Source organism: Psammomys obesus, unplaced genomic scaffold (assembly GCF_907164565.1).
Source record: "Psammomys obesus unplaced genomic scaffold, mPsaObe1.curated_primary_1811, whole genome shotgun sequence".
In the NCBI taxonomy this organism is placed as follows: domain Eukaryota; kingdom Metazoa; phylum Chordata; class Mammalia; order Rodentia; family Muridae; genus Psammomys; species Psammomys obesus.
Window position 1 is genome coordinate 4594090 of NW_026596463.1, and position 10261 is coordinate 4604350.

The window sequence follows — 10261 nt, forward strand, 5'->3', positions numbered from 1 at the left end:
AGCTCAACTACCCATCTCCCACATGATTCTTATGTCTGTTCAGTTCACAACTAATGCTAACCATCACAGGGCCGCTGGTGGAGGTCACTGAGAGCATTCAGGCACTCATCTTCGAACCAGCCTATGCTTCTTTCTCTTGGATAGATAGCCAAGAGTAGAGGGATTGGATCATACAGTATCTGTTCAGCTTTTTAAAATATTGCCAAATTGTTTTTAAAGTAATTATACTATTTTACTCTTACATCAATAGATGCTAAGTTGTTACATCAATAGATACTTCAGTTGTTCAACAAACAGCACTAAAATGATTGGACAGTCATATGCAAAAAAGAAAAGAAAAAAAATAAGCCTTATTGTTGTAGGAAGTTATTAATATTTACTATTGGTTTATCTTCTAGTAATGCCACTGTTAATCCTCAGCAGCTGTATAACCAAATCACCACACAGAGACTCAGTTTTTAGTTAACCTAGAACACAATGCTGGGCAATATTTACTCCCTCCTAAACCTCCAAGCCCTCAGTTTCCTAACATTTAGATTTCCCACATTATACTTGCTTTTTGTGAAATCTTAGGTCTGGTTCATGCTCCAAGTCCTCTAAGATCTCCCTCCAGCTCTGCTCCCTAGCTCTCCTCTAGCCCTTTCTCCTCCCACCCTCTCCTGCCTTCTGGCTTCTCCCCTCTTTCCGGTCCTCTGGCTCCTCCCTGCTCAACATTGTGTCTAGTTGCTTTATTTTGTCCTGTTTACATAAGAGTTGAGACAGGATGCTTAGAATGAGTATCACAATGCAATATCCGGATTGAAACCAGAGAGTTAGGGGTGGGGTGGGGGAGAAATCAGTATTTAAATGAACAAGGGTAAGGTGTATACATTAAAAAAGAAAAATTATACTAACACCTTATTGAATACCGCATGCCACTAAATGTGGAGCCTAAGATAATAAAACTTATAGGAGACATTACTTTAAAATGCTGCGGTTAGCTGGGCATAGGGGCATACACCTTTAATCCTAGCACTCAGAGGTAGAGGCAGGTATATCTCTGGGAGTTCCAGGCCAGTCTGGCCTACATAGTGAGTTCCAGGACAGCCAGAGCTACACACAGAAACCCTATCTTGAAAGAAATGATGATGATACACAAAATAAAATAAAATTGACTAAGAATTCTCTGGGGATGTGGCCCTTAAGACAGGTTTTCTAAGAGATAGAGCTGGAAGAATTTGGTAGCAAAATGGATGCGCACAGAACCAGACAACAATGATGGCTACCTGATGTCTCCAAACATTCTTAAAGGCAAGATGAATAGCGTATAAACGATGAGGCAACACAGAAAGAGCCGTGAGCTCAGCAGTCAGAAAGAGCCCTTAAAATGTCAGCCCTTAAAATGCCAGGTGGACACGATGACCCTGCAATTCATACATCTTCCAGGGGGAAGATAGAGATTTTCAAATAACTTATTTTATAGTAACAGATAACTCACTACCAGGTAGCAGAATGACCTCGGGTGGTTGGTCTCATCCAGACACTGCATGTAGAATGAATAAGAGTTGAAGACAGTTTGGGGACACATCCAAACTTATGTGTCGATAGAAGAAGCAAGAAGGTAAGACAGATCAGTGGCAAACACACACACACACACACACACACACACACACACACACACAGGAAAACCAAATGAGGTGGTTATCCTTGACTCCCGCCTGTATCTCACAAACCTCATCTTCATTTCTCAGCTCTGTTCCTCTAGGATCTGCTCCCACCCGAAGGCAGCACCAGGCACAAGCACTTTTGCGGTCTTCATTCAGGCCTTCCTCATTTCCCGCTGCTCAATGTGAACAGATTTAGTTCAGCAGCCAGAAAGATCCTTTACATGACTTCGGGGCTTAATCCCAGTGAGATCAGCCCCTCTTGGAGTAAAAGTTAAGGCGCTTAGAAAACCTGTGAGACTTCCAGCCCATCCCTCCCTCTCATCTCACGGCCCTTTATCCTCAGCTTCTACAGTCCTGTGAAATCCCTGCCCCTGCCTTTCCCACTCTACTGCGGCTTGCTGCCATTTTTGAATATGACAAATATGCTCCTACTCTGAGGCCTAATAGTTTCTGTGTAGACATCTTCTTTCCTGATATATGTGATTAATTTAATCTCTGCTTTTAAAAGCTGGACCCCAACAGCCCTTCCCTCCACTCCTTACAACTTTACTTCATTGTTTTTCTCTGTCACAATTACTATCTTATAACAAATTTTACCAATCATTCCTTCATTCATATGTCATGTAATTTCTTCTGCTGTCCTGTGAAAACTCCCATTTTTCTTTTCTGATGTATCCCAAGTGTCCAGAACTTGCCTCAACATATGTGATACACTTACTGAGGGATTGGGAAGACCCTGCCCTCTAGTGAGGGCAAGGTTGTTTAATTCTGCACCATGTTACTCAGTCTAGATCCGTTTCTCAAGCTGCGACTTAAATTTTGAAAATGTTACGTTGCATCAGTTCCCCTTCGGAAGAGTCACAGCACACATGGACAAACCAGGCTGCAGTCAAGTTGACTGCTTTCTGCAGTCACTTCATTTTTTCAGCTTTTTGTGAACACTGAATAGCACAATAGGAAGGTACAGTTCTTAGGGTTATTGCATGACACCTGGGGATAGTTTCCATTCCATTCTACTTGTTTTCTCTCTATTTTTTTCCATCTCATTCTGTTCTGTTCTCTTTCAGTATTAGCCAAACCCACTAAATTGATTTCATGAGCTGGAATTTTGCCTCTATTGTTTTTGGGAGAGTCCGTCAAGGAACCTTCAAACTCAATCCATCCGTGGTTCTCTTTATTATGAAACTTATCCCATTATGTCCAATATTTTGCTCCTAAAAAAAAAAAAGATCAGTGCAATTAGCCTTCAAGAATCCATAATTTTTTTTTTTTACAGAATTTATGACAGAATTCTAGAATAAATGTTTCAAAGAAAATGGATGCTAAAATCCAAGCTCTGCATTGCCAAGTTGTTTTCTGAAAGGTTTGCACTCCTGTCTACTTGCAGAGACAATACACAGTTGCAAGTTCTATTGGCGAGACTTCCCTTTTTCCCCATTTTTCATGACTCTAATGGTGCTTGTCTGTTATTTGAACCAACTTTTCTGTAAATTTGGGTCCACATCTTTTTCTAGCTCTTTTCTGCCTCTTGTGTGCTCACACATATTTCCAGTGTATGAGGTTGAGATCCCTTTCTGAGGAGGGCTTGTGTTTGTGCTTGAGGGTTCATGTTTGCAACCAACAACCTCCAGCTTGGTGATGAAACATAGTATCACGGGAAGTGCTATCTTGAGGGTAGACATGGAGGTTAGACATGAGGTAGACATGAGGGCTGAAAGGTGAGGTGGGGAATATACCAGCACATTTTAAATACATGCTTTATCTATCATTTATCTATCTGTCTTATCTATATATCTATCTCCTATCCATCTATCATCTGTCTGTCATCTATTTATTTATCATCTATCAATCAATCTATCATCATTTATCAATCTGTCATCTATCTATTATCTATCTATCTATCTATCTATCTATCATCCACCTACGTACCATCTAATACTATGAAAGATTTTATCATGGCCTCACAAGCATCCTTTTCATTTTCAGTATATCTTCTAAACAAATGGAACCCCTAAATCACCTTGTTCTTCCCAAGTAGAAAGGTTTCTCTTCAGAGCCTTTGGGTGAACTATACATGGAAAATAAATAAACCTACTCTTTGTAGACATAGTACAAGCCAAGTATTCTAAATGCAGAAATACAAAATCTCAAATGCTCAAACATTTGAACTACGTTGGACCACTCATTCGCTGCAGCAAATGGAAAATTCCACACCTGACCTCTTGTGGCAGGCCACAGTCAAAACACAAGCAAACTAAAACCACTGTAAGTGTAACCACAGCTGCATGGGCACACGAGAAACACAGATGGATTTTATGTTTAAGCTTGGTTCCTAGCCTCAAGATATTTTATTTAGCATATGCAAATATTCCAAAACTTAAAAAAAAATAGCAATCTGAGAGACTCCTGGTCCCAAAGATTTTAGAAAGAAGTTACTCAACACGCAATCTTAAAAAAAAATTATTTGTTGGATCTGGAGAGATAGTTCAGTAGTTAAGAGCACTGGCTGCTTTTCCAGAGGACCAGGGTTCAATCCCAGCACTCACACAGCAGCTCACAGGTATAACACTAGTCCCAGGGGATCTGACACCCTCACCCAGACATACACACAGGCAAAACACCAATGCACAATAAAACAAACACATTTTTAAAAAGCATATTTGTTGTTGTTATTATGTGTGCTCACGTGTGCGGGTGCCCTGAGGTCAGGGAGCAGCTCTGCAGAGTCAACACTTAACCTAATTTCTCAATTCTTTTTAATGTTAGAATTAAATATCGTCAGTCTGCTTCCAGGAAATTGCCATATTAAATAATATGAGGAGATAGCATATGAAAATGGAGCTGCAGCTGTATGCTGGAAGGGCTTTTTCTTAAAGGCAGCCCTTTGATGAAGAGTCTTCTGTGGGAGGAATATAGGCTTTGCAGTCAAACTTATGCTAGAAATAGCACGCGACCACCAGTGAGATTGCTCATTGGATGAAGGAACCCAGACCAAGACTGAAGACCCGAGTTTGTCTCTCAAGACCTACAAGATGGAAGGAGAGAACTGACTCCTGAAAGTTGACCTCTGACCTTGACATGAATGCCATTGTAGGATCATTCTCCCCCAACCCACATAAGTACACAAAACAAGCAAATATGTTACAAACCTATTTTTAACAATGACAAAATAAATAGCGCTTGAACTTCTGACTTTGGGGCACAGAGTGTGAATGAGTGTCACCTTGAACCACCAAGCACACCTCTGTGGCATGCTTGGGAGAGAGGGCTAGTCCAGCTCAACTGCGGTAGTGAGAATTCCTGAGTCAGTGTAAATAAGTTCTGTGTTATAAAACACAGCTTTAGACCTTTGCTGACATCCTGAATTCTTGAGGATTTCTGAGTCCAGTTCAGGCTGTGGAATGCTTGTTTAAGACGCTCTTATGCAAGCAAGATCCACCCAGTGAGGCCTGGAGGCCGCTAAGGAGTGGAAAGCAGAAAGGAGCTGCATTCTTCCTCCAGCACACCGAATGACCTGCTGTTAGAATCTGGCTTCGTGCATCGTGGAATTTTCCAGGTTAAGATGCACCTACTCACGGCAGATACTGACCGCTTGCCCACCTTGGCCTTGTTTGAACTTACTTTCAGATCCTATGCACCCCTGAATAAGCGGCCTGTCTGCGAGCTAGCAGCTCCCAGCGACCATTTGCACAGGGAAATTGCTATGGGTTGGAATTAGCTTAGTGCTAAGTGTGCTATTACACGGCAGACAATGGGGAAGAGGGAGGCCCCAGATGGCCAGGAGAAAAAGTTAGGGGATGTTCATAGATTTGCTGGAAAAAGAGTCTGGAGGAATCTTAAGCTTATCTTTTACTGAAGGTGATACAAAGAGTGTGAGTCTCCAGGTCTCAAATTGTGAATACATTGAGCTTTCAAATCCACAAAGGTGAGTATTCACGAGTATGTAAAGCAAAGCTGTCAGTGTGCACTGTTAGCGCAGTGGGTTCCTTTGAGAGTGTCAGGAATGAAAAGGATGTGAGGAAATGATGGCAAAAAGCTTATTAAATGTCTGTGACATGCCGAGTGTTAGAAACAGCAGAGCGAAGGCTAGCAACATGGTCAGGAAGGGAGGAAAGGACCTCAATGTCTGTCAACAGGTGAATGAATGAGCAGGGTATGTGGTCTATGTGCACAGCGGAATATCGCTCAGCCTTAAAAGATGCTCATCCATGCTACCCTGTCTCACAGAATGAACCTCAAAGACATGACACTAAATGAAATACGTCAGACAGAAAAGGTGATTATGGATGACTTCTTTTTTTGTGATGTTTCTGGAGTATCCAGATTCACACAGATGGGAAAGTAGAACAGCGGCTGTCAAGGGCTGGTTCTCTCTGTCTGTCTGTCCGTCTGTCGGTCTCTGTGTGTGTGTCTCTGTGTCCGTCTGTCTCTGTGTGTATATAGGGGGAATGGAGAGTTACCTTCTCACGGGTACAGATTTCAGTTTGCAATGATAAAAGCATTCTAGAAGTAGGTTGTGATGTGGGTTCCTTAGCAACACAAGCTCTAATGCCTCTGGAAAGGTACTCTTAAAATGGTTGCAACAGTAAACCTTTTGTGTATTTTATCTCCCCTCAGAACCACGACAAGCAAAGAACAGAAGAACTCAAGAACTGACCTCTGAAATGGAGGGGAATGAAGATGATGCCACCACAGGAAGCCCAGGATGAGAAGCCTGGGTGCCCTGGAGTGCTTCCATCACAATTGGCCGCAGAGGGGAGAGAGCCTTCAGCTTTGGGAATAATGACTTTCTATTGCTTGGCCAAGCAACAGGCTGTGCAAATGCCAGGGAAAACCAATGTTTTTGTTGTTTTGTGGTAGGGTTTCTCTGTGCAGACCTGACTGTCCTGGTACTCACTATGTAGACCATTGAGTAGGTCTGAGCCTCACAAAGACTGGCCTGCCTCCACCTTCCCAGTGCTGGGATTAAGGGAACTGCCACCACCGTAGGGTGCAAAGCAATGTCTTAACGCAGGACTGCAGAATGACTCTTCAAAGGCAGGACACTGTCTCAGCTGTCTCCAAGGGGGGGGGGAGCAGCCTTGACAGGCCACAGAGGAGGACAAGGCAGCCAGTCCTGATGAGACCTGACAAGTTAGGATCAGAAGGAAGGGGAGGAGAACCTCCCTATCAGTGGACTTGGAGAGGAGATGAGAGAGGTAGGGTGGGGTTGGGAGGGATTGAGGGAGGGGGCCACAGCTGGGATACAAAGTGAATGAACTGTAATTAATATAAAACATAAAAATTTAATTAGAACAAAAGAAATGAACACATTCTGGTCCATGGATAAACCAGGCAGTCCCTTCCCGTCTGAGTTTCTATTGCTGTGACAAAACACATGGCCAAAGCCACTTGGGAAAGAGCGGGAGTATTTCAGCTAACAGTTTAACCTTCCAGCCCGAGTCAGGGAGTCAGGGCAGGAACTCAGGGCAGGCAGCCATGGAGCAGTGCTGCTTACTGGCTTGCTCCACAAGCTTGCTTAGTGTGATTGCTTAGAGAGCCCGGGACCACCACCCACCATGAGGGGGCCCTCCCGCATTGATCAACGAAGAAAAGGCAGCACAGGCTGTGTCTATAGGCCAATCTGGTAGGGAAATCTCTCAACTGGGGCTCCCTCTTCCAAAATATCTCTAGCTTTCGTCAAGTTGACATAAAACTAGCCAGCACATTTAGATTCCCGCCTTCTGAGTTTACACACCCAAGTTTCTCCTCAATGAAATCCTCTGGTCCTGTGAGAAAGATAGAGTTGAGCCAGCGCTTCCTTCCCAAAGGTGGTGCCACATCCTGGGGCGTGAGCTCTGGGGTTCAGGCCACCGACCCAAACGGTCTGTGGGAATAAACAGCTGTGTGCCAGCGCAGTCCTGCGCCTCAGAGGACGGTCTCCTCCCTCTGCTCCGCGGTGGCCCGGGGTGGCTGGGCCAGCCGAGGGACAGCAGGCTTCACGCCGCCGCCAGGGGGCAGCTCTGCCGCGCTCCCGCACGGCAGGAACCAGTTCTCTCGGCTCGCGCGGGCAGGGCGTGCGGTGGGGGTCGCACCTGGTACCAAGCGTCTGCCCCGCGCACCTCTGGGAAAGATTTCCGCCCCCAGCACTAGCTGGAGGGGATGGGGTGGACGGAGATTTTCCAGCCCTGGAGAAAAGCCCGGGAATCTGGAGACTCAGATGTAGTGTAAGGGGCTGAGTCTCCAGGCCGGGAAATTTCGGGACAAACAGCTGAGGGGAGCCGGGCAGTAGACGCCTTAACTACAACAAACAAAACAGGCGGAGCCCAGAGGCGGGGCTTCAGCGCACCCAAATCTCCGTTAACAAGGTTCCTACAGCGATCCTCGGGGCCGAGGCGTTCTGAAGCCCAGCAACCCCCCATTTCCCCGAGCGGCTGTAAGGTAATTTGCCACGCTTTTCCAAATATGTCCAGGGAAGGGCCCCTTTAGCCCCCTGCGGACAGACTTAGGGACAATGTTACAGACGGAACGCAAACTCTCATTTCCAGGACCCTCTAAGACAGACAGATTTGAAGAAACTGCAAACCACGAGCAGAAAGGCTGCCAGAACTTACCGTCTAACGTTAACGGCCGGAGAACAATTCTTCCTGAATTACACCTTCAAACGCATCGCCATGCAGCAACCCTCAGCGCTGCGGAAAACCGTGGTGTTTATTTAGGTATCGGCCGAGCACTTGTAAAACTTCAACTGCCGATGTAAAAATGGACTTCTCGGTAAGGACGCCTGTCCGCATCAGCAGCACCCACTGCCTGATTAACAGTGTTGACTAATGTTGGCGCAGGCTAATCGGCGCCCGTTAAAACAATTAGATGGTCCAGACAGACATCAAACGAGAGGCAATGAAAAATAACGCTCTCAGCTCATGAGGCATCCTCATAGATCTTTCAGAGATCTCTGATAGACTTATAAGTGGAACTTATAAGAGGGAACCAAACCTGATTTGAAAAAGAAAGAAAGAAAAAAGAAACGTAGATGGAGCAACAGTTTATTTTTGAGACTCTGTGATGAATACCAGTTGGAACAAGCCGTTTCAGGAAGAAAGAAATACTTGGTTGATGCGATGGCATTTGAGACATTCCTAGAGAAAGCCGCTGAATTTGTATTCGGTTCTTGGCAAATGGCCATTTTGCTCAGAAAGTTAAGCGTGTAAGGCAAAGTTTCCTCTTTTGAAACAGAAGCATCTCAGGAAATGCAAACATCCAGAAAGCTAGCCTATCCGAATGAATTCGGGCTCCACAATTCTTCAGTTTCCCAGCAGCCAGAACAGTACATTTAGCTGGTGGTAGACACAAGCACCCTTAAATCGGAGTCAAAGTCGAATTATTCCTACCAGCTTACCACCCGGGAGAAAAATGAGTTAAATCCTACATCTATAAAAAGTTCGTTTCTTTTTGTAAAGAGTGGGAGAAACAGTCAATGTATTTTCCAAAAGAAGAAGGGTAGGAGGAGGAGGTTGATCTCGGAGTCCATCTTTGCTTTTGTCCTGTGCCGAGCAGCAAGTCCAGTGTTTGGAGGCCACAGTGAAATGCTCATTAGAACATACCTTTTACTGAAAAGCACAGAGCCGTCTTTCCTAACATGGCAATGGTTTTTTGAGTTGCTACTACGTGGAATTCCTGTGTGTGTGTGTGTGTGTGTGTGTGTGTGTGTGTGTGTGTGAGAGAGAGAGAGAGAGAGAGAGAGAGAGAAAGAGAGAGTTTTCGCTAAAAATTTCTATTTCTTTTCCTCATTCAACCATTGCTTGCTCTATTCCCATGGAATTCGTGGGATCCTCTCATTAGAGTGGCTTAGTTAAGCTGTCAAGTCTCTAGGGCATTCAATTGCAGATAAATGACTAAAACGCCAGCCTAGCCGCATTTTTATTAACAGATGGCGGAAAACAAACGTCTTTGGAGAACAACCGAAGGGAAAGGGTTAAAGGGTCAATAAACAATTATTACCGTGCTTAAAATGGGGGATTTGTCATCAGATTCCGTAGGCAGAGGCTGGCCCAGACCAGGGGAGCTGGGACACCCCATCCGACTCCCGCGCTAGATAGTCCAGGGACCACCTCACACACAGAGTGCCAGTCTCCCGGTGGGAAGGCTCCTAGAGGCCACCGAGAGGTCCAACGCAAGCGTCCGCGGGGCGCTGCCGAGGTTCGGGTTCAGGGCTAATTCCGGAGAGGCTGGCTCGGGGCTCGAACTCGCGGCCGGGTCTGAACCGCGCGGCTGAGTAACCCCGAGACCTCGGCAGGCTGTAGCGGGGGTCCAGTCTCCCAGCCCCGGCAGCCGCCTCCTCCCGCGGGTGAACTTTCTCCCCGGGCGCGCCGGTCCCCTCGCCTTTCTTTCACTTCCCGGGGCCGGGCTGTGACGCGCGTGCCATGTGACAGCCCCCCTCGTGCTATAAGCCGGGGCAGGGTCCGCCCCCTCCCGGACTCGGCCCCGGCCTCTCCGAGCTCGGTCCCCAGCTCCGCGCGCCCCGCGCTCTCCGGGCGGCCGCTGGGCAGCGAGAGCCGGCGAGGGGCCCCGCGGGGCGGGAGCGCGAGCCGAGCGCGCCCGGAGCCGGGGACGCTCGGAGCCCGCGGAGCAGCGGC

At 46.3% G+C, this 10261-nt stretch overlaps 1 long non-coding RNA gene across 1 annotated transcript; it reads right to left on the bottom strand.

Annotated features, from left to right (window-relative positions):
• Nucleotides 1-2530: 2530 nt before the first annotated feature.
• LOC129670041 (uncharacterized) lies at nt 2531-8316 on the bottom strand. Its single transcript, XR_008719114.1, has 2 exons — nt 8240-8316; nt 2531-2860 (listed from the first exon to the last, which is right to left on the bottom strand). It is a non-coding gene; the product is annotated as an uncharacterized LOC129670041 (long non-coding RNA).
• Nucleotides 8317-10261: the final 1945 nt, after the last annotated feature.